This window comes from Desmodus rotundus, chromosome 2 (genome assembly GCF_022682495.2).
Source record: "Desmodus rotundus isolate HL8 chromosome 2, HLdesRot8A.1, whole genome shotgun sequence".
NCBI classification, from domain to species: domain Eukaryota; kingdom Metazoa; phylum Chordata; class Mammalia; order Chiroptera; family Phyllostomidae; genus Desmodus; species Desmodus rotundus.
Genome location: NC_071388.1, coordinates 149,715,036 through 149,740,197, shown reverse-complemented (window position 1 = coordinate 149,740,197; position 25,162 = coordinate 149,715,036). Strand labels below are relative to the sequence as shown.

Sequence of the window (25,162 nt, the reverse complement as noted above, 5' to 3'; positions counted from 1 at the left end):
CTTTTCTAAGTGTTTTGCCAGTGTTCACACTTGTGTTGAGAGGCCAGTTTAAATCTAAAGCAGTTTCAGGATGGAGGAAAGAAATTACCTTAAGTAAGTGCTACCTCTTCCACTCTACCCTAGAAAAGAAAGTCACCTGTTTTTCCCAACCCTTTGGGATGTGAATTATAAAGAGTTCACATTCTATTTGAGAAAAGTTGTCACCTTAGCAAACAAAGAGGTGAATAAGTGAGTGACAGACACATTCTACCTTTTCTGTATCTTAATTCAAAGTTGGCCTCCTCACTCACCAAAAATGTCAGAAGCAAAAAGCAGAAAATAAGTCAATAATGCAGTCAGTACATACACATAAATAAAAGGACACCTTCTGTGTCAGACAGTTAAGGTAACCTTTTGAAGACACTTGAAAGTATGTGTGTTTTCCTTATTTGAAGAAAGGAAATGGATTAAAATTGTCACTAATAACAGTTACTTACGATCATTTCCCCCTTTTAAGAGAGCAGCCAATTCCCCAAAATGACAGCTTGCATTTCTAGTCTCACTTTCCAGGTTGTAAACTTCAGTTATGTAAATTTGTGCTTTAGTTATGGATATACCCAAAGCACACTGCACTATACTGGTACTATGTTGCAATCAAACAGCTGAAATAATAAATAAATATCACAGATCCAGCATTGTCAGAATTGGGATTTTGTATATTTTCCATAAGCTGGTTGGCTAAATGCATCAGAATTAACAAAAGAAGATAACGTCATTGATCAAACTGAAAGCTCCCCAGACCAGGTTCCCATTTTGCTGGATGTTAGAACTTGGTGAAACTTTTTGTGCTATCTTCTGAGAATTAAAAGAAGACTTTACAGTCAGAGACCACACCCATGAGTCTCAGCTTTGCCTCACTTCCTTTTTTTCTCTAGTTGTACTTTCAGACTATTTATCAAATTCCATGGGCTGACACACATAACTAAACAATGTATCGTAGGGGAAACTGGGCATGGGATGTTCAACTCCTCAGAGGTAAACACCGACATGGCACTGCTCAGTTAGCTTGCTCAGCTATTTAAGGAGCATCCTCTTCTCTGAGTGGGTGCCGTGTTAGAATCTGGAGACAGTGTGGGTTACACAGTTTAAAAATGGCTATTGAATATTAAAAATCTGCTTGCATAAATCATACAAAGTAGGGCTCTGTAGAATATATTTGAATAGGGGAACTACAAGAGAAAGTCTATACTGTGTATAAGGATGAGTAAGAGACGACTGTGGGAAGCAGGGGCACATATTACAATCTAAAATTTATGAGATTTCAATGTTTATCAAAAAAGGAAACATGGATTCAAAAAGGTTGAGAAACATCAATATCAAAGGAAAAACACTTCTAGTTTATGGATAGCAAATATATGAGTCATGAAATGCCATATAATAAATGACTCTGAATACTAAAACCATTTAAATATCCCTTAACAGCTGATTTTCTTCAAGTGATTTTAAATGATGTATTATCGTGAAAGGACTCAAGTCCCTGATTTCTGTCCTTTTAGCAAGTCTCTCTCCATAGCAAAATTACCTGATTGTTCTGTTGCCCAAGGGAACGATTCTCCATATCTCATTCTACACAATTATTTCCAGGATTCTTATAACTTCAACTTACTAAGTAACCATCAAAACGGAATTCATATTTTTTTCTTAGTTCATTCAATTTTCAGTATTTCCTTACTGCAATGACTTGAAAGAGACTTTATTTTCACTGTCAACAACTTATTTTCAATAGACCCTTCCTTTTTGCAAAGGAAAAGTATTGGTGGTAAGTGAAAGGTACTGCAGATCATCGATGCTCAAACTATTTACTCTCACAATTTAGGACTGATAATTACCATCACAGAGAGTATATTTCTGATGGTAAAAGAAAGAAAACTCAGGTTACTGTATAGGACATTTCCCCAGTGAGACATTATCATTATTTCTTAGTTCCCAAATTTTTTCTAAAAAAATAAGCCTTTAAGAAATGTTTTTCTTGGTTGCACAACAATGGGAATACATTCAACACTATGAGCTGTACACTTAAAAATGGTAAAGATGGCAAATTTCATGTTATGTGTATTTTATCATCATTAATGAAAAATGTTTTTAAAAACTATGTATTGAAAAACTATGACACATGTATTACGTAGGTCCCAAAGGCTTATCTTCAGTTTTGCAAAGAACCTGGTACCACTGCCTGGTACAACCCTCTTGACTTTTTGAACAGTTGTCAAAAATTGCACCTAGTTTAAAAGACTTTGTACACTAATTAGCCACCTACCCACAATGCAGTTTATTTCATATTTTCTGTTATCTTTTTTTGTTGTTGTTGTTAATCCTCATCTGAGGGTGTGTTTACTGATTCTAGAGAGAGAGGATGAGAGAGAGAAACATTGCTATGAGAGAGAAACACTGATGGGTTGGTTCCTCTGGTACACCCCCGACTGGGGATAGAGCCACAACCTTGCAATGTGCCCTGACCAGGAATCGAACCAGCAACTTTTTTAATGCATGGGGGGAAAAGTTCTAAACAACTGAGCCACCTGGCCAGGGTTGTCACCCTTTTTTGAGGATGACTCAGAATCTTGGTCCTGAATTACAAAGAGATTTTTGTTACCTGTTCTAGGTAATTACCTTCTCTTTCCCCCTAATTGAAAACCATAATACAAGCATAGGAGATAGCAGGAGAGAAATGGCAGCCACAGCGTAAATCCTACAGGAAATAGAAACTAAAACTTGGATTGATGTAATTCAACACAAAGGAGTTGAAATAAAACAGTAATATTCATGTTTATAAAATGTTAGAAACAAAATGGATAAATGGGAGTAATGGCAAATCAGCTAATGCATCACATCAGAATAGTTAGAACAGTGACATTTTACGTCGATAGATGATTATTTTCTTCTACCATTTACTTTTGGATAGTGGGTATGATTTAAAAAAAATATGCAGTCTTTGTTATAAAGCACACCCTCAAATCATCTCAGTAATTATTTTTTTCTAGATTAACAGATAATCACTTAAAATCTCACATATCAACCGTTCACATAATGCCTACATCACTCTGTAAATATCCTTATGGATGTCTTGAAGTATTCTCTATAATTCACTAAATTGCTAAATTACATTACCTGCCTAAAGTCATATCCTTGAAAGTAATCAAAAAGTGTTTTAAAATAATCATTTATAAAAATTAATGACTCTACTAAAGATACATAATACACTATTATCCACATATTAACAGCAAACTACTAGTCAAGTAAAAATGGTAGGTGTTGGTTAGATGGTTTGTATGCCTTAGAAGCCAGCCCTGGACTGTGAGAATGATTTCCACTTCATATTCAAATAAGTACAAGCATGTTGAGCTTGTGTATTTTCTCACCCACTCATTTTGAAACCACCCTATGGGATTTGCCTACAGTAGAATGTCAGCTTGGTTATCACTTCTAAAGGAAGAAATTTCCCAGCAAAAATGGGAAGCTAATGAGAAAAAACTGAAACTGATGCTCTTCCAATTGAGTTTCAGTCTTGGTTTCCTTAGGGGCATAGAAGAACTTACCTATGTAGAAGCAACGCTCTTTCTTTTTTTTACTCTCGTTGCAGTAGTGGAAAGAAAGAGAAGTACCGTAATACATTTTATTATCAGCCTCAGTCTCCAATAGCATTTTCACTGACCATAAAAAAAGGAAGTTGCGGGGGCAGGGGGTGGGGAGTGGCTAGGAATTAAAACCACTGGGATCAGTACAGCAGTTATTTGTTGTCAACATTAGTGGTGTTTCAGACCCTTTTATTTATTTTAAGGAGTTTTAATTTTCTTTTTAAAGTTCTGGACCTTTTTATGAAATATGGTTGCTGTTTTAAGAACAATGTACTTTCAGGCCAAGATAGTTTCATGAGTGAATTCTTTCAGACCTTTCAAGGGCAGAGAGCTCTCATTGCATCACATTATTTCAGAGTAGAGAAGAAGGAAGTCTTCACAGTTCTTTTTAGGAAAGCCGCATAACTTTCATACCAAAGGTTGGCAAAGGTAACACAGAAAGAGACTACTGATGAAACTCAATGATTGATTTCAAATAAAAATGTTACTAAAAGGAATCTATATGCTTAAATATTACACCACGACCAGGTGTAAGCTTGGTTCACAAAGTGGAAACCTTCTAAAATAACTCACCATCCTCTAAGTCAAAGAAAGAAAAACACATGAAAATCCTGACAGGTGCCAAAAAGCCATATGATAAAATTTAACTTCCAGTCCTCACAGAAATGCTTAGTTAAGTAGTAATGAAAAGCCATCACCTTAAGAACAAGAAATGTGTAGACCAAATGAACAATCAACATACATTACTTAAAACTGCTCTCAAAGTGTGAGCCAATATAAACATACCCTCCTCAGTTGCCCCCAAAAAAGACTTTGGACATAACCCAAAATCCATTCTCTGCAAAAATCCTAGTAAGCTAGAAACAGTAAAGAAACTTCCTTGATAAACAGTATTTATTGGAAATTAAATAACAGCTAAAACTCTAATAGGGTTATTTTAGTGAAGCATGAACAGTTTATTTTAAATTTTATTGAAAGAGGGTGCAATAATATTCTAGAAAACTTTAAAAGGCAAATGATGAGGGACTTGCTTTATGAATTACTAAAAAAAAAAAGGCCATTATCAAAGAGATTAGTGTTTGTATAGGAAGAGACAAACAAAAAAAAAAGACCTATGTACACATTTTTACTATTTTAAGGTAGTATTATTTCTAGTCAGTTGGGGGAAGAAATTGATTTCAACAAATGGATTAAAGAAAAATGTCTAAGCCCTGGCTCATGTGGCTCAGTGGATTGAGAGCCAGCCTGCAAACCAAAGCGTTGCGGGTTCAATTCCCATGCCTGGGTTGCCGGCCAGGTGCCCCAGAAGAAGGTGTGTGAGTGGCAAACACACATTGCTGTTTCTCTGAGGCTGAAAAATGAGTTCAGTCACCAGTGGACAGTACTTCAATCAATCATGCCTACTCTAATGAGACCTTAATAAAAATTCCTAAACAATAGCATTTAGACATGTCAACATTGAATTCATAACAAAAAAAGAAAAATGGTTAAATATCTATCTTAAACAATGTACAAAAATAACTTTCAGATGTTTTAATGAGTAAAGTGTAGAAACTATAAAAAGAATTAACAGACAATACAGGAAAATATTTTAATAATTTTAAGTAGGGACCGCCTAAAAAAATACAAAACCTGGGTATTTTAAGCCAAAAGACTGATAGTTCTTGAAAATATTTGCCATATATTTCACAAAGGACTAATATATCTGTATTCTAATAAAATATAATTTTGAAGAATAAAGGGCAAAATATATGGACAGGCCGTTTTGAGAGATGGTTAAGTAGGTTACAGTACACGCCGACAAAGGAATTCCATGCTGACATTAAGACTAAGTGGCGCTACATGGCATGACTTCCACCATGTATCTTTTATCTAAGAAAGCAGATAATAGAATGGTATGCATATATAATCTCATTCTCATAAGAAGATGAAATAACATGTTTATGTACCTATAAAAGAAATGTGAAAGGCTTTGGAGTACCTATTGTTGGAAGTAGGGCTGTGATGGAGTTTCATTTTCTGCTTTATACAAGCTTGTATCATTTTAGGGTTTCCTCCCGTCCCAAAAGATGAGGGCAAAATAATTTTTCAACAGAATATAGTGCTTGCTTGTCTGCTACCTCTTGTTTGAGATGTACATTTCAACCGTGGTAGGGAGAAAGATCATTTTATTTTTTTCACTTTCATGTCACTTCACTTCCTTTACTACCATTTCTCCCTTATGATAACTTTGTCAAAAGCATCTGAGATAAATGACACTTTACAAGGCAAGGCTGCTCTGCTTTTGTTTGTGACGGCACAACAACAAGAGAGACACACTTCTCTTTGGCTTGAGTATCTTCCCCCTTCTTTCTTCACTTTTTGACATAAGAACAGCTTTTTACAGCTGCCAGTCGTTGCTAGTCAGTTTACACCGCGGTGGGGACCCTACCCAACGCCTGGGTTCCCAGCGCCGGCAGGGTTTGCTTTTGCTCTTTCCGCCTCTGCCACCCATTCTCCCCGTGACCCTCGGAAAGTTACCCAACTTCTCACGGACAAGACTGTGATGACACCCCACAGGAAAGCAGAGAGCAGAATTGTGCAACAACCTTGGGAAAAACAACAGAAAAGAATCTAAGAAGTTAAGAAGTGTTCGAAAGCGTAACCCTGATAGTACTAGCTTGTGGAAAGCAGCTCCTGTGCCAAAGGAAGTCTACACGAGTCCACTGCTCGCCCTGACACCCCAAGGCCGGCCTCCCCAGCTTCCACGCGAAGAAGTCGAAGTCCGACAGAATCCCTCCCCTGCAACGTCGCGGCGGGGGAGGCGGTCGCCGCGCTGACGTCACGGGCCCGGAAAGCCCCTCCCGGTCAGCTCCAACGTAGACCCAGTGGTTTCTCTCGCACAGTCCCTCCCCGTGCTGAGAACTAGTAGTCTCCGCAACTGCTGCGCTTCTCTCCCTGCGGTGCACCTATTGCCAGCGTATCTCTCTCTCTCACACACACCCGAGTTCTCCGTCGCCGTGCTCGACGGATTCGGATACGTGTACTCGCTCACAAAGTTTCTTACTCACAGGTCAGGGATTCCCAGCCGGTCTCTCACGTTCTGCCTCTGGTCCTCGGCGCCCGGCAGAGTGACTGCAACCGGAAGTTGTTTTCCGTTCCAGTTCAGAGGGCAGAGCCTCGGCGCAGAGCCAGCAACTCATCACCTTCCTCCCCACCAGCCTGGCCAAGCCCCGCCCCTCCGGGTTGCCCCACCCACGCAAGCCCCACCCACACGGCCCCCTCCCGGAGAGGCCCCGCCCAGCGCACCCGCTCCACCTTTCAGGGTAAATAACAAGCGGAAAGGAGTCTAATGTCAAGTTTACAGATCACCTGAGGGTCTTAGCTAAATTTTTGCTGAACAATAACCAGGTCTAAAATCACCCCGTGTGTCACCGTACACAGAATCACCTGAGAGGCTTATTAACGGATTAGATTGTAACAACTCACCCATAGAGATCCTACAATTCAGAGCAACTTGGTGAAGCCCAGGAACCTGTATTTCTGACAGATCCTCAAGTGAATGTGATTAATGCCCACACTCTGAAAAACTACACGCCCACACATTTGGTTTTCCCCCAACGAGTAACACCTTACATTAAATGTACTTGCTATCGTTTGAGTGGTTGATAAATGCAAGTAGACTTATTAGAACATTTCCCACTAATTCAGACTTCCTGATTTTGCCATTTCCTAGCTATGCTTGAATATTTTGCAAGATAAAAATTTTAGACAGATAACCCAAGTAAAGCATTTGTACTTCTATTTTTAGCTCTGATGCCTGCTGGCTAAGGCAAGTTGTTTAACCTAATGAACCTTAGGTTTGTTGTTTTTGTTTTTGTTTTTAATTTGACAAATAAAGACAATACTAAACTATTTTAATGGATGGATGGCTGGGAGGATCAATTCAATAATGTAAGCAAAAGCTCAGGGCAGAGTTTAGAATGCTCTACAAATGAAAGGTGTTGCTCGGAGTCACATCATGATGGCTCCTTTCTGTTGCCAAAGTTTTCCTTAGGATTACTTTCAGGAAAAGACAGCAGTCAAATCCACAGCACGTGAGGCAGCTTCCTGAGAGCACTGCAGGCTGGGGCTCTCCATGTTGACTGGAATATGATTGCTTCTGACAGAATGCAGGTAGCACTCTCAGAAAGCTGCCACGGTGATGACCTATTTATTTAATTAAAAATAATTTTTATATATTTTGGAGATCAAAGTCTCGTCCAAAGTATCATTGGCAAATATGCTTTCCCACATAGATGGTTCTCTTTTCATTTTAATGCTGTTTTCTTGGAATAATGGGGGAGAGAAAGGGAAGGGTCAAGTCAAGGAACATGTACAAAGGATCCATGGACAAGTACAAGGGGTGGGGAATGTCTTTGGGAGCAGGGGTTGGATGGGGCAGAAGAGAGCAACGGGGGGAAAATGAGGACAAGTGTAACTAAATAACAATAAAAATTATTTTTTAAAACTCTCGCTGCCTTTGCACATATGACATGGGTTGATGGTGTTTGAAAAATACCTCACTGCCAAATACAAGCATATTAAGGACTATAAAAGCAGCAATTTGATAGCCAAGAAAAAATGACAATGAATGCTCTGTATTTTCGTCAGAAAGAGTCTGCTCCAGAGCATAACTTTATAGCCACAGACTTGACAAAATTTTCGAAGTCGCAGACCCTCCAGTCCTAGTGATCTTGGCCAAGGCTTGCTTGAACAGGTCTTAAGTCCATGCTTTTTTTTTCATCCTGAAAGTTTTAAGCTTAGCTCTGGAGTTCTTCAGCACTCCTTTTTTTCTGGTCATATGGTCCATATAACTTGAAAGCTGCTATCCTCAGGGAGTCCGGCATCTTGTTCTTCCTGTGATAGATTCTTTTCTCTGTCAGGGCAGGAGGATGAGGTGCTAGCTGCCTCAGCTTCTCCCTACACTCCTGAACCATGGATGTTTGCACTTCTTTTCTTAAGCGGGTAAGCCCAAGGACTTAAAAACTTATCAGTTGCAGTGCATTTTAAAATGTTGTGCTTGCTTTTAAAAGTCAAAGCCAAAACATAGTTTTAAAAACTTATTTTTTAAACACACAGAAACTTCTTGTATGTAACATTGTGACCGGTTGAACAGCCTTCTTGTAATAAGTAATTGAGTTAAACATGACAATGCAAAACTTTTTTAAAAAGATTTTTTTAGAGCACTTTGAGGTTTATAGCAAAATTGAGGGGAAGGTACACAGATTTTCCATATACTCCTTATACTTATATGTGCACAAGCATATAACCTCTTCCATTATCAATGTCTCCCACCGGGCTACTAGTACATTTGTCACAATTGATGAACCTACTTTGACATATCATTATCATTCAAAGCCCATAGTTCACATTGATGTTCACTCTCAGTGTTGTACATACATACATTCTATGGATTTGGACAAATGTATAGCAACATATACTCATCATAGTATCAGATAATACTATACTAGAGGACTTCCAGCCAAGATGGAGGCACAGGTAGACATACTGTGCCTCCTCACAAAACCAAAAGAAGGACAGCAACAAATTTAAAAACAAAAAAAGGTAGAACTGCCAGAGAATTGAAATGTATGGAAGAACAATAATCAAGGAGTTAAAGAAGAAATATTCATTCAGACTGGTAGGAGGGGCAGAGATGGGCAGCTGGGTGGAGTGGACTCATAGCAAGGTGGCGGCTGGTGGACTGGACCATCCCACATTTGCGTGCAGATATACTGGGAGGATCAACTGGGGAGTGAGACATACCACACAACCCAGGGTTCCAGTGTGGGGAAATAAAGCCTCAAACCTCTGACTGAAAACACCTGGCGGGGGGGGGGGGGGGTTGAGGCAGCAGTGGGAGAAACTCCCAGCCTCACAGGAGATCTTCTTGGACAGAACCACAGGGTCCTAGAACGTACAGAAACCCACCCACCTGGGAATCAGCACCAGAAGGGCCCAATTTGATTTTGGGTAGCAGAGGAAGTGACTAAAAGCTGGCAGAGAGCAGAACAAGTGGTATTGTTCCCTCTTGGACCCCTCCCCCATGTACAGTGTCACAGTGCAGTGACCTGGGTTGCCCTGCCCTGGTGAACACCCAAGCCTCTGCCCCTTACTACATTAGGGGACCGCCAAGAAAAAAAAAATGGCCCAAATGAAAGAACAGATCAAAGCTCCAGAAAAAATACAACTAAGGGATGAAGAGATAGCTAACCTACCAGATGCACAGTTCGAAACACTGGTAATCAGGATGCTCACAGAATTGGTTGACTATGGTCATACATTAGAGGAAAAAATGAAGGCTATGAAAAGTGAAATAAAGGAAAATGAACAGGGAACCAACAGTGAAGGGAAGGAAACCAGTACTCAGATCAATGGTTTGGAGCAGAAGGAAGAAAGAAACATTCAACCAGAACAGAATGAAGAAACAAGAATTCGAAAAAATGAGGACAGGCTTAGGAACCTCCAGGACAACTTAACTTTCCAACATCCGAATCATAGGGGTGCCAGAAGGAGATGAGGAAGAGCAAGGAATTGAAAACTTATTTGAAAAAATAATGAAGGAGAACTTACTCAATCTGGCAAAGGAAACAGACTTTCAAGAAGTCTAGAAGCTCAGAGAGTCCCAAAGAAGTTGGACCCAAGGACACACACCAAGGCACATCATACTTGCATTACCCAAGATTGAAGAAAAGGAGAGAATCTTACAAGCAGCAAGAGAAAAGGTGACAATCACCTACAAAGGAGTTCCCATAAGCCTACCAGCTGATTTCTCAAAAGAAACCTTACAGGCAAGAAGCGGCTGGAAAGAAGTATTCCAAGTCATGAAGGGCAAGGACCTACATCCAAGATTACTCTATCTAGCAAAGCTATTGTTTAGAATGGAAGGGCAGATAAAGTGCTTTCCAGATAAGGTCAAGTTAAAGGAGCTCATCATTACCTACCCCTATTATATGAAATGTTAAAGGGGTATATCTAAGAAAAAAAGATAAAAACTATGAACAGTAAAATGACAACAAACTCACAGCTATTAAGAACCAAACCTAAAACAAAAACAAAAACAAACTAAGCCAACAACTAGAACAGGAACAGAATCACAGAAATGGAGATCACCTGGAGGGTTATTAAGAGGGAGTGAGAGGAGTAGGGGCGGGGAAAAGCACAGAGAATAAGTAGCATAAATGGTAGGTACAAAATAGACAGGGGGAGGAGAAGAATAGTATAGGAAATGTAGAAGCCGAAGAACTTACATGTACGACCCATGGACATGAACTAAAGGGGGGGAATGTGGGTGGGAGGGGGTGTGCAGGGCAGAGGGGAATAAAGGGGGGAAAACAGGACAACTGTAATAGCGTAATCAATAAAATATATTAAAAATACTATACTAGAATAGTTTCACTGCCCTAAAAATCCTCTGTGCTCCACCTATCCGTCCCTTCTCCCCTCAGTCCTTGGCAATCACTGTTTTTTTTTTTTTTTTTTACTGTTTCCATAGTTTTCCTTTTTCCACAATGTCACATAGTTGGATCATACAATATATAGCCTTTCAGATCGGTTTCTTTCATTGAGTAATATGCATTTGAGTTTATTCTATGTTTTTTTCATGGGAAGGTAGCTCATTTCTTTTTTAGCACTAAATACTATTTTACTGCATGGATGGACCACAGTTTATTTATCCATAATGGAAGTGCTAAAAACTTTGAATAAGGAATAAAAGTTAAACATACACATTTCTGAAATACATATTTTTTCTCTTTACACCCCTCTGATGTAATTATGAAGAAAACTGACTGCATACTTCTCCCATGTGTGGAACATGAATGCTGGGGTAGATGGATAAGTTCTGTCCTAAAACAGTGTAAAATATTTCTTTTTTTATGATGATGATGAATTGTTTAGAATTAACAAAGTATATTCTATGAAGGTTAGCAGTTGAGTTGAGATATTTATTTGAGAAATAGTCTTCTGAACAAATGACATAATTTTACTCCAATTTTTCTTTACTCATATTATCACAGACCTTAGGTTCTCAGGTGGTGCTGTGGGGTAGGCTGGGATGAAAATGAGAATTGCAGGTTCATTAAAAATATTTTAGGAGCTATTATCAAAACTGCCTAATATGTTATTGAGAGTTCTGAAAACGAATCTAGGGACAAGGAAAACTGCCAGTATGAAGACTACAACTTGGAATGTCAGGTAAGCATCAATGATCTCACTCAAATCTTTGATGTGAAATATCACTATTAATAGAATCTGGTTGATTTCTGATTCAGATGACATCTGGACTAGCTATTTGTGTCTCAGACTCTCTAAACTAGAGGAAAAATCAGAAAAAACGTGAGAATTTACAATAGCATTGAAAGGCAGGATTGATGACCAGGTCCAGTGTGTGTGGCTGAGCAGTCTGTGCCCTGTTCAGGGTACCCAGCTGACAGATGTGCTCACTTGCCCCTTGGACTTAAACCATCTCTAGAGGGGTGCCTTTTCCTAAGCCACAATAGGCATCAAAAGAGTAGCTGTAACCCTGCTGACAAGCATCTTAGTGACAAAATTTGACAGGGTTTTTCACCATTTGCAAGAACCGTGAGGCTGAAATGCTTATGAGCTTTGTTGCTTGAAGGTGACCAAATCTGCTGGCCTGTACAGTAAGAAGCCTATCTGTCTCATGGTGCCTGTGAATGAATTGACAGTAACCCCACTACTATGTGTTACCTACAAGTAGAATTTTGTACCTCCTTGCCCCAATATGCCCCATTAGTACTTCTCTCTATTATCCATTTTGGAGCTGTAGTTTGTATTATGCCAACACGATTCCAGAGGCAATGGAGAGAGATGGTGCTCTGTTTTTAAGAATATGTGAAGCCAATATTGAAAGGGGCTGGACAGAGAGAGCTGTGTGTTAGACTCCCACTGGGAGTTTAATTTTTCATCTATGGTTCCTGCCAAGGAAAAGACCAATGATTGTTTGTGATTAACCAGGAATTTATCTCTTCATAGTAAAATAACAAAGCAATAAAGGTGATGACAAATTGATAAATGTCAGTTTCAGGCCACAAATTTAGCTGTGAACTGTGCATGTATACTTGTGCCTGAGCTCGAGATCTGTGCTGAGGAACTGATGGAAATCAGGTGGACAGGAGAAGAATCAAGGAAAATCCATACATCGGGTTAATAAAGGATACCTGAGGCTTGGAATGAGTAAATTCAAGATGAAATATTCCTTTTTAAAGATTATACTCATAAATGAAGAATGACAGAACCTTTAAAATGGAGAGAAAGTGAACACTTTGGAAAAATGGTGTATCAGAAACATAAGTAAATGGAAAGAATCTGCTTTCCATTTTCTATGAAACAGGAAATGAAATATAATATATTAGACTAATGTAAGATATTAAACCATGATAAAGAGAGACCTAGTTAAGAGACAGGGAGAAATAAAAACAAAGTTGATTAAATTAGGCTGTAAGGACATAAAATACAAAATGTAAAATTAAAATATCATTTAGATATTATCAAGGATGGAATCAATACTGCAGATTATTAAATTAATGATTAGAGTAAAAACTTGAAAAATTCTCTTACAATGTGAAAGGAAAGGAACAATAGATGAAAACCATTACATGAAATAGTAAAAAGATAGTGCTCCAACTTTTTCAGGAGAGATCAGAGTAAATGGAACAGAAATAATGACCAAAGATACATCAAAAGGTATCTGAAGGAATATTTTGATCCAAAGCAGAGACGAAAAGGATTCAATGATATTTGAAACATATCACAGAAAAGAGACTAAACACTTTTAACCTATACTGATAAAAATTTGATATTAATGATTTATCAATTTATTCATGTACTCAGCAATTTTTTGTGAGTACTTGATATGTGCTAGAAGTTAGGGATAGATACAAAGAAGATCAAGACACATTCCTATCTTAAGTAACTTGGTGTCTCTTGTGGTTGACCTACATAGAAGAAGCAGGCAATTACTTCACAATAGGGTATTATAATATAACAATAGGGGTAAGTGTAAGATATTCTGAAAACACATTGGGAGGAGCATAAAGAAAAAAGAATAAAGAAAAGTAAAAAGATCCTAAAAGACCTGTGAGACAACATTCAGGGAACCAACATATGCATTATGGAAGTTCTGAAGGAGAAGTGAGAGAAATGGAACAGAAAAAAAAATTGAAAATATAAAAGCCCCAAATTACCCAATTTGATGAAAGACTGAATCTGTACATTCAAGAAGTTCAATAAACTCCAGTAGGATAAGCACAAAGAGATCCATACTGAGGTACATTATAATCAAAGTGTTGAGAATCAAAGATGAAAATATCCTGAAAGTAGCAAGAGAAAAATGACTCATATGTACAAGGGATCCTCAGTGAGAATATGACCACTTTTATTTTAAAATCATAGAAGAAAGAAGGCAATGGGATGATATATTTAAAGTGCTGGGAAAAAATAGTTCTCAACCAAGAATTCTAAGTCTGGCAAAACTATTCTTCGAAAATGAAGGAGAAATTGAGATATTCTAAGAGAAAGTAAAGGTGAAGGAGTTTGTTGTTAGTAGACTCACCGTATGAGAAATGATAAAGGGAGTCCTTCAGGCTCAAATAAAAGGCCACTAGACAATAATGCAAAGCCGTACCAAAAAATTTACTCTGGTAAAGATAACTAAGTAGGTAAATATAAAATCTAGCATGACTGTATTTGGGTTTGAACTCCTATTTTTATTTTCAACATGACTTAATGAACAAATGATTAAAATAATTATAAACATATGTTAATGAGCACACAATGTACAAAGATGAAATTTGCAATTACAACAACATAAGGGAGGGAACCAAGCTATACAGGAGAGAATGTTTGTGTATTATTGATGTTCAATTAGTATTAATTCAGATTATTTTGTTATAAATTTAAGTTGCTAATTTAATCCCCATGGTAACAACTAAGACAGTACCTTTAAAAAATATAAAAGCAAATGAGAATGGAATAAGATACTATAAAACAGAGGTAGTTAAACACAAATGAAGGCAATAATGGGGGAAGTGAGTGAAGAACAGAAAAATGACGTAAGACATACAGAAATCAAATAGCAAAATGGCAGAAATTAAGTCTTCCTTGTCAATAATTACTTTAAATATAAATGGATTAACCTCTCCAATCAAAAGGCAGTGCTTGGCAGAGTGGATAATACAACATAATCAAACTACTTGCTCTTTACAAGAGAATTACTTTAGGTTTAAAAAATGCAAGTAATTTAAAAGTAAAAGGATGGAAAAATTCTCCATGCAAAGAGTTATGAAAAAAGAGAAAGGGAAGCTATACTAATATTAGACAAGATCACTGTTATTTATTTAATTTTTAAATTTTTTATCTTTCTATTACAGTTGTCCCAATTTCCCCCCACCGCTTGCTCTACCCTGTCCCACCCACTGCCCCCCCCTCAGCTCCCATAGTCAATCCCCAACCTGTTGTCCATGTCCATGGGTCATTTATACTTGTTCTTCAACTAGACACTTCCCCTTCGTTCCTCCCTTATTCCCCTTTCTTCTCCCCTCTGGTCACTGTCAGTTTGTTCCTTGTTCCCATGCCTCTGGTTCTACTTTGCTCATTTGTTTGTTTTGTTCATTAGGTTCCCGTTAGAGGCGAGATCCTGTGGTATTTGTCTTTTGCTGCCTGGCTTATTTCACTTAGCATAATTCTCTCCAGTTCCATCCATGCTGTCCCAAAGGGTAGGAGCTCCTTGTATCTTTCTGCTGAGTAGTATTCTATTGTGCAAAGGTATCATGGTTTTTTGATCCACTCACTTACTGATGGGCACAGAGGCTGTTTCCAGCATGTGGCTATTGTAAATAATGCTGCTATGAACATAGGGGTGCATTTTAAGATTCTCTTAAATTGATGTTTTAGAATTCTTAGGGTATAATCTCAGTAGTGGAATTGCTGGGTCAAAAGGCATTTCCATTTTTAGTTTTCTTTTTTAAAGATTTATTTATTTATTTATTTATTTTTAGACAGAGGGGAAGGGAAGGAGAAACAGAGGGAGAGAAATATCAGTGTGTGGCTGCTTCTCATGTGCCCCCTACTCTGGGGGCCTGGTCTGCAACCCAGCCATGTGCCCTGACTGGGAATTGAACTGGTGACCCTTTGCTTTGCAGGCCAGTGCTCAAGCCAGTGAGCCATACCAGCCAGGGCCCACTTTTAGGTTTTTTGAGGAAATTCCATACTGTTTTCCAGAGTGGTTGCACAACTCTGCACTCCCTAGTGCACTCGTGTTCCCTTTCTTCCACATCCTCATCAGCACTTGTTTGTTGTTTTGTGAATGATGGCTATTGCGACTGGTGTGAGGTGGTTTTAATTTTCATGTCTCTGATGCCTAGTGATGTTGTGCATCTTTTCATATGCCTATGGGCCCTCTGTATGTCTTCTTTGGAGAAGTGTCTCTTCGGGTCCTTTGCCCATTTTTTAATTGGATTGTTTTTCTTCCTGGTGTTGAGTCATATGAGTTCCTTATATCTTTTGGAAATCAAACCCTTCTCCGAGGTATTGCTGGCAAATATGTTTTCCCATATGGTTGGTTCCCTTTTCATTTTGCTGATGTTTTCTTTAGCTGTGCAGAAACTTTTTAATTTGATGTACTCCCATTTGTTTACTATTACCTTTATTTCCTGGCCCAACAGGATTTATCAGTGAAAATATTGCTGCATAGGATATTTGAAATTTTACTGCCTGTTTTCCACTAGGACTTTTATGGTGTCATGGCTTATATTTAAGTCTTTTATCCATTTTGAATTTATTATGGTGTATGGTATAAGTTGGTAGCCTAGTATCATTTTTTTACATGTTCCATTTGAGATCTCCTAGCACCATTTGTTGAAGAGGCTATTTTTACTCCATTTTATGCTTCTTCCCCCTTTGTCAAATGTTAATTGATCATAGAGACATGGGCTTATTTCTGGGCTCTCTCCTCTGTTCCATTCAGCTATGTGTCTGTTCTTATGCCAGTACCAGACTGTTTTGAATATAGTGGTCTTGTAATACAGTTTGATATCAGATATTGTGGTTCTTCCTGCTTTGTTCTTCTTTCTCAAAATTGCTGCAGTTATTTGGGGTCATTTATGGTTCCATATAAATTTTTGAAATGTTTGTTCTAAATCTGTGAAATATGTTTTTGTCATTGGTATTTTAATAGGGATTGCATTGGATCTATAGATTGCTTTGGGTAGTATGGACATTTTGATGATGTTAATTCTTCTAATCCATGAACATAGTATATGCTTCCATTTGTTTGTGTCTTCCTTAATTTTTTTCTTCAGTGCTTTGTTGCAGACAAAATAGCTTTTAAGTCTGAAACTGTTATAAACACAAAGAAAAGCATTGTAAAAGCCTATCCAGAAAGTATCCAGCCATGTACTATGAAAAACAGAGACATTTATTGAAGAGGATACAAGATATAAGAAACATTGTATGTAGGACAATGATGCTTCAGTCCCCTTCAAATTAGGCACCTTGGTACCTCACACAGTTGTCCCAATCGTCATTAGCTGCCTTATCATATTTTCCTGAATCTCACTGATAGTCTGAAATCTCTTCCCTTTCAAAGGTGATTTTAGTTTTAGGAAAAGCCAGAAGTTGCAGGGCACCAAATCTGGGCTATAGGGGGGCAGAGTCACCTGGGTGATTTGATCTTTCACCAAAAACTGTGCATGAGATGTGATGCATTAGTGGGCACATTGTCATGATGAAGCTGCCAATCACCAGTTGCCCACACCTGTGGCCTTCTGAATCATCTGAATAGTTTCCATGGAAGAACATTCAAACTTAATGCAAAATTTGAGTAGATTCGTTGCTCTACTTGCTTATTCATTTTGAATGTGATGGCCACACAGTACACATGCTCACTCAGTGGTGTCTACTTCCCCCACTGACTTGTCCAGTGAAGTCCTCATTGTTCAAGCATGCACACTCCAGTCCACTCTCCTTGGCTGCTAGGTTACATCGCTATCACACAAAGCACCCTTGTTATATTAACAATGGTTGGACTTTTTCTGGACAGACCTCATATAGTGACAAAAAAGACATTTATCACAAAGATATAACCATAATACACATATACACATCAAACAAAAAGCCCCAAAATGCATGAAGCAAATATTGATAGAATGGCAGAGAGAAATAGACAGTGCTACAATAACAGTTGGAGACATTACTAAACCACTTTTAATAATAGGTAGAAAAATAGAAAATCAAAAGGAAATAGAGGACTTAAAGAATCCTATAAACAAATAGATTTCACAGATACAAGGGGAAGGGCCCAAAACAACTGGAATTATCTTCTGGAGGGTAGTCCATTTATAGTAGAGGCTTCTCCCTCTAGGTGAGTGTTTTAGGATCCCATGTGTATTACTTTACTAGCTGGCATTGTTGTGAGAGGCTGTGTTGGGCTTCAGCGAATTCTTTTGGAAGACTCTTTCAATGCATTTGCTCATTTCATGACCGGTGATTTACAAGTGCCCTGCCCACACCATGCTGCGTGTTCAGCAGTTTTTGATCAAAAAAGGCATGAACCCTGTGCCTCATCCTCCCTTCTCTCCCAATCTTGCCCCGAGCAACTTTTTTTGTTTCCCTGGATGAAAAAAGTCCTCAAAGGGAAACATTTTGCTGGTAAGGAAGAGGTGAAATGAAAAATGGCAGAAGCACCGAAAGACATCAAAACCAATGAGTTCAAAAACTGTTCTGAGCAGTGGAAAAAACATTTTGATATGTGTATTGTGTCAAATGGAAAGTACTTTGAAAGTGACGGAAATTTAAACATGTAAGAATAAATACACAATTTTTTATAAATAAATTCTGGTTTGGGGGGGTTCCCTCCTTGTATTATAGAACATTTTACCCAACAACAGTAGAATACACATTCTTCTTTAGTGGATATGAAATCTTCTCCAGGATAGATTAAATATTAGGTCGCAAAAAGTCTCAATATATTAATATTTAAAAATATTGAAATCATACAAAGCATCTTCTCCAACCAAAATGAAATGAAGCTAGAAATCAATAAAAGAAGGAAACTGGATTGCTCCTTGGCCTTTTGGCTAAGATCAAGTGTAGAAGGAAACTGGAAAATTCCCAAATACATGCAAATTAAACAACACATTCTTGAACAATCAATAGATCAAAAGGAAATCACAAGGAAAATTAGGTTTACTTAGAGATGAATCACACCATATCAGAACTTATGGGATGCAACGAAAACAGCACTCACAGGGAAATTAATAGCAGCAAACATCTACATTAAAAAAAAAACAGACTTTGAAATCAATAACCTAACTTGACATGTCAATGAACTAGAAAAAGAACAAACTAAACACACAAATCTAGAAGAAGAAAGGAAAAAATAAAGATTAGAGCAGAGATAAATAAAATAGGGAATGGAAAAACAATAGAATAAATGAAGTAGAAGTCAGTTTTTTTAAAAGATTGATAAAACTAACAAATCTTTAGCTAGACTTATAAGAAAATGTGAGGTAACAACAAATAACTAAAATCAGTGATGAAAGTGTGGACATGACCACCAACCAAACAGAAATAACAAGGATTATAACAGTGTACTATGAATAACTATATGCCTAGAGATTACACTTGATTTTAGCCAAAAGGTGGAGAAGCGATTGCCAACAAATTAGATAACCTAAAGGTAATGTACAAATTCCTAGAAACACACAAATTATCCAAACTGAATCTAGAAGAAATAAAAAATATGAACAAGCCTATGGCAAACAAAGAGATTGAATCGGTAATCAAAAACCTCCCAACAAAGAGAAGTCCCACATCACTTGGCTTCATTATGTGAATTCTACCAAATGCTTAGGGAAGAATTAATACCATTCCTTCTCAAACTTGTAAAAAAATAGAGCAGGCTGAAATGCTTCCTAACTAATTCTGTGAATCCAGGATTATTGCGATACTAAGGCCAGAGAAGACACTGCAAGTAAAGATAACTAAAAACCAGTATTCCTCTTCCTCCACACTTCCTCGGGCATTGTGGCTGTAAGGCTTTAAGGGGCCTCGACCAACAGCTGGCTGGTAGCTCCTAGCTGCTGCTGCTGAGAGGCTGAAGCCAGAGTTGACTGTTCTTTTGAAGCTGCTTGTCTGTCACCTCTCATGTATTACTGAGAGCTCACCAAGGCTGAACTTTAAAAATGGAAGCTAATGCATCTGTTGACATGTTTTCAAAAGTCCTAGAGAATCCGTTGCTTCAGACTGATTTAGACTAAACTAGTGGAAGAACATGTGGATTTTGAAAGTCAGAAACTGTTATCACATGGACGAGGATGAATTGGAACACCTGGAAGAAAAGAGACTTGAGGCACAAAGGAAAGCTCAACAGCAGAAACAAGAATGGCTTTCAAAAGGGCATGGAGAATACAGAGAAATCTCTAGCGAGCCTTTCTCAAGACATCAAGGAGAGTAAAAAAGGTGGTCTGCCCTTTCTATAGACTCCGTATTCAGGTATAAAATACTAGGCAGACATTTGGTGATATTGTCCAAGAAATATCTGGAGACCAGATTTTGGAAGGTGAAATAAACACTTTTTCTTTTTGAGAGATTGAGGATCAAAGTCATTCCCGTACTCACACTGGTAAAAGATGGAAAAACCAAAGATTACGTCATTGGATTTATTGACCTCGGAAATACAGATGACTGCACCACAGAAACTTTAGAAAGGAGGCTTGGTTTTTCGGATATTCTTAATTATAGTGGAAATTTAGTGGAGCCACCATGTCAGAGCCAAAAAGAAATTTGGAACAAACTTCACAAAGCTGGGAAAGAAAACTACCTAGGAAAAGAAGTATCATTTGGGCTCTGATGACGATTAGAGAGCAGTTTATAATTCTTTGTAAATTGCCTTTTTATTTCTGCTTACTTTATAATTAGATATGTTTTCTAAATTCTGTTGATTTTGATACATTGGTCATCTAATAGTCATACTCTACTTTTATACAGTTGCATCACATTGAAAGACATCTTTAATATTTTCTGTGTGGAACTCATGTAATTTGAGGAAAACTGCTGAGTTCTTACATTAGTTGGGTAGGATCTGAATTCCCTGCTTTTGTGACTGATTTTATCATAATAAAATTTTTACATCTTTATACCATTCATAGTTGTATTTTTAATCCACTAGATTGGAAATAGAAATTCAGCGAACTATTTCAGGACTAATTCTCGTGCATTATTTACTTTATACAACAGGTCAAGTCACATTTACTGGTGACAATAATAGTAACAGACTGTACTTGTAAGTGAATTATAAATACTCTTCACTTCTGGAATATTCACTATATTCCAGAAGAGAGAATACTTTCACTTCTGGAAAGTACTCTTCAATTCTGGAACATAATTATTTAAGAGCGGCTAAAAACAATATTCCTCATGGATAAAGAAGGAAAAATTCTCCACAAAATACTAGTAAACTAAATTAACTGCATATTAAGTGGATTTTATTTCATGACCAAGTATGATTTATTGCTGGAATGCAAGGGTGGTTAAACATGAGAAAATAACTCAATGCAATGTACCACATAATAGATTAAAGAAAAAAAACTGTCTGATCATATTCATTGATGAAGAAAAGACATTTGACAAAATCCAACAGTCTTTAGTGATTAAAAAAAAGATACAGACAACTAGGAACAGAAGGGAACTGCCTCAATATGATGAAGAGAATTTATGAGAAATCCACAGCTAATGTCTTACACAGTGGTGGAAGACTGAAAGGGTTCGCCCAAAGACCAAGAACAAGACAAGGATAATTCTTTCGGCACCGCAGTTCAACATTGTCTTGAAGTTCTAGTCAGAGCAATTAAACAAAAAATGTTATAAAAGGCTTCCAAATTAGAAAGGAAGAAGTGAAAACATGTCTGTTTACAGATATTACCCTGTATATAGAAAATCCCAAAGAATACACGAGAATGCTACCAGCGCTGGCGTTATTAAATGCAAAGAAATGGATTTATCAGAGTTGCAGGATACAGGATTGACACTCAAAGGCCAGCTGTGTTTCTATGCATCATCAATGAACATTCCAAAAATGAAATTAAGGAAACAATTCAATTTGCAATAGCATTCAAAAGAATTTTATGTTAAGTGAATTTTACCTTGAGTTTTTAAAAAAGGATAAAAGGAAAAAATAAGGAGGTCTGAATAAACTATGGACTGAGTTAATAAAATAAGATGTTATTAGTAGGGGAAACTGTGTGTGGTTGGGTGTATGGGAACTCTTCAGTGTTTGCTCAATATTTCTCTAAATATAAAACTATTCTAAAAAAGTAGTTTTTTAGTTATTAACTAAAAAAAGTTACTCTCTTAAATAACTATTGGATCAAAGAGGAAATAAAACCGTAATTAAAAAACATAAAATACTGACCATGTGGAAGTGACATATCAAAGTTGTGAGGTGTAGTTAAAATGGCGCTCAGAGACACTCCTAGCCTTAAATACTTTCATTACAAAACAAGAAAGAATAAAAATAAATGAACTAATCATCCAACTCAAAAACAAAAAGGGAAGAATAAAATATTCTAAAATAAAGCATTAAGAAAATTTTCATTAAAAGCAAAAACTAACTACTTAAAAAAGGGCTAACCATCTAACCATTAAAGTCATACACACAAGAGATGAACTCTTTGACATATCCAATCAGGAAAAAGAGAGAGAGAAAACATAAATGGATAAAATAAGAAATGAAAAAGAGTTATCCACATAATTATAGAGATGATTTAAAAAGTACAAGAGAATGTCATGTATGCTTATACATTTAAAATATTTGATAAAAAGGATCATTTATGAACAAAACAACCAAAAGTGGGTGCCAAGGACAAACAGTCTTAAGGTTTGCTCTTTAAACATCTCAAGGAGCAATAAATGCCCATTAAACGTTTTTAGAACATGGAAAATTTTGGTATTTTTATCAGAAGATAAAAATACAGATTAATTTCACTTTCGAATATGAATGCTAGAATTGTCAATCAATTACAGACATTTCTTTCAGCATACATTTTCCTAACATAAACTGGTATAAAATTACTCACTTGGGTCGTCCATTTTGCACACCACTGTAAGTTGTAACTGAACCATGGTCTGCAACTAGCACTGTCATAATAGGAAGAAAGATTTTGCAGAAAGTGTAGGAAGAGCTGCTTTGTTTGAGGAACTGGCTGCTCTGCCTTGGATGCTCTGCCAAGAGCTCCTTGGCCATGTCATATTATTTTCATTCTTTTCTGTTAATTTGAGTTGTGAACTGAATTGTGAAGACGAAATAATAGAGGAGAGGCATCCAAGCATGTGGATTGAAGAGGAAATGAGGAAATGCGTAGGTTTGGTTTGGTTGGTTTTGATCAACCAATTCGTTACTTTAATCGGAGGAAAAACAAAATATACTTTATAACTACAAACCTATCATTATTACTGGGGCATGATCTTTGATAATGTGGAACTTTTTAAAAATGAAATTACAATGCTGTGTAACAGCAAAATGCTGTATAAAGTAAAAAAAACCTACACAGTTACCTCTAACGATATCAAACAAAATTGAATAGAGTTTTATATGAAGTCTTGGTACACCTTTAGTAAACTAGAGTTAGAACTATATTTGGTAGTTATTTGGTTTTTATAATAAGTTTATTTACCTCAAACCAACAGCCAACGTCATTCTTAATGTTAACCACTAGGGAAATTCCCACTGAGATCAGAATAAGACAAGGTTGACTGCTATCTCCTCTGTTATTAAACTCTGTTCTAGAAGTTCTGGACAATGTGGTGAGAGGGAAAAAAACAAAGATACAAAATTATATTTTTCCTATCTAGGCAGCACACGTAAACTACCTAAAATCATTTAGAATAAATAAAATATCGATACATAGTTGGATGCAAGATAAAATTATGGAATCAAGAACTTTCTTAAATCCCTACCCCACAGAAATATAATAAAGCAAAATTTATTGGAATACATTTTACAACAAACAAAAACCTATGTATTTCCTGAGGCCTTAAGTACATAAAAAGAAAGAATGTTTGCAGGCAGGGAGGTTCTCTACTGTAAGGGTGATCATTTTCCTCAAATTAGTGCATAGTTTTATGAAATTCCAACTGGAACGTTTTTGGAGGAATGTAATAGATTTGTCTTAAATCTTTCAGTTGGCCATCTCTTCATTGTCACAGTGTTTAAAAGAAATAACTGGACGTTCTTTTCAGGCTCTAGTCAGTTGCTAGCAGGAACCTGATATACAGCGCATAGCCCCTTTGCACTGAGGCAGGCTTTGGTGTGCACCTCTGCACAGGTACCAGTGCGCCCTGGAGATAGTGAGGGGATGGTGCAGGTGAGTGAGGAGAAGGGAGAACTAGAAATGACTTCTAAGCTTCTATGAATGACTTGACTGCTCTGTGACCTTGGCCAAGTCATTTTCCTTCCCCCTTCCCATCATTTTGCAGTTTGGATAAAACATCCTAAAATTCTGTTTCAATGTTGTAAGAAGGCAGGGCAGTGGTAACAGAGAGCCACGGAAAAAGAAGTGATATGAATTCATGTTTAAGCACAGGCTCCATCGTGAACTGGAAGAGCTTGTGATTGTTTTTCTCCAGCAGACACCCAATAAATGGTAGCTATTAATATAACAATAGTGATGATGATTCCTGATGTTTAATCATTTCCTAAGATTATTATTAAGAAAACATTTAAGAAAATACTATACAGTCTTCTGTATTAATTTTTGATTATGAACATAAAAGCCAGAGTAGACCAGAATAAGACCAGATTGCTCTAATTATTTAAGTTTAAATGTTTCAGGATAGGAAATGGAAAATTTTCTATGAGGTTGATACTTTACAGTAAAGCTATATTCTTTAACATGTATCTCTTAGAAAATGGAAAAAATATAAACTTGAGTTAATGTTTGAATGAACACACTGGAACATGCTGGAACCGATCTTTAAAATTCTAACCAAAAAGAAGTATGAATGTGTATAGTATTAGTGTACTTTTCAATCTAGTAAGCTATGTATAACATGCCAAATACATACATTTCATCTTATGTTATAAAAACCACTCATTAGAGAAGGCTTATATTCCAAAAAAAAGTCATTTCCAATAGAGACATATATTCTATCTTAAAAGTTGAGGAGAATATAACAAAAATCACAGTATTAAAATTTTTCTTAGCTAGGGACCCCATTTTTTAAAGGTCAAATTCTTAACTATGATAACAAATACAACCGCATTACTGAATTATGTCATAAATTACTCACTTAGCAGAAGCAAGAGAAGAACAAATCAGCAACACTTCAGTTTAAGCCATCCAAGCACCTTTCTAGGCTGCGAATCAGTAGGAACTATTCCAGTTTTGGTTACCTCAGCTTCAGGTTACAAGTCTTCTTTCACAGACCACTGCTCTTTAAAATGTAGGCAGTTACAGAGTCTAGAGTGCTGCCCAAACCTCCCTGAGCTCTCCCTTGTGTTGAACTGG

General features: G+C 37.1%; 1 protein-coding gene and 1 pseudogene across 4 annotated transcripts in view; one reads left to right on the top strand and one right to left on the bottom strand.

Annotated features, from left to right (window-relative positions):
• TANK (TRAF family member associated NFKB activator) overlaps window positions 1–25,158 on the bottom strand; it is an 86,103-nt gene extending 60,945 nt beyond the window's left edge. For 2 of the 4 annotated variants that reach the window (XM_024579803.4, XM_024579804.4), the window contains exon 1: window positions 6,665–6,814. The gene's annotated coding sequence lies outside the window, so the exon portion shown is untranslated. Of the gene's footprint in view, window positions 1–2,296; window positions 2,382–6,664; window positions 6,815–24,944 lie in introns of those variants that run through there. The other 2 variants (XM_045187398.3, XM_053918726.2) reach the window with 2 other exon arrangements.
• On the top strand, window positions 19,841–20,482 carry LOC112322218 (thioredoxin domain-containing protein 9 pseudogene; annotated as a pseudogene).
• Window positions 25,159–25,162: the final 4 nt, after the last annotated feature.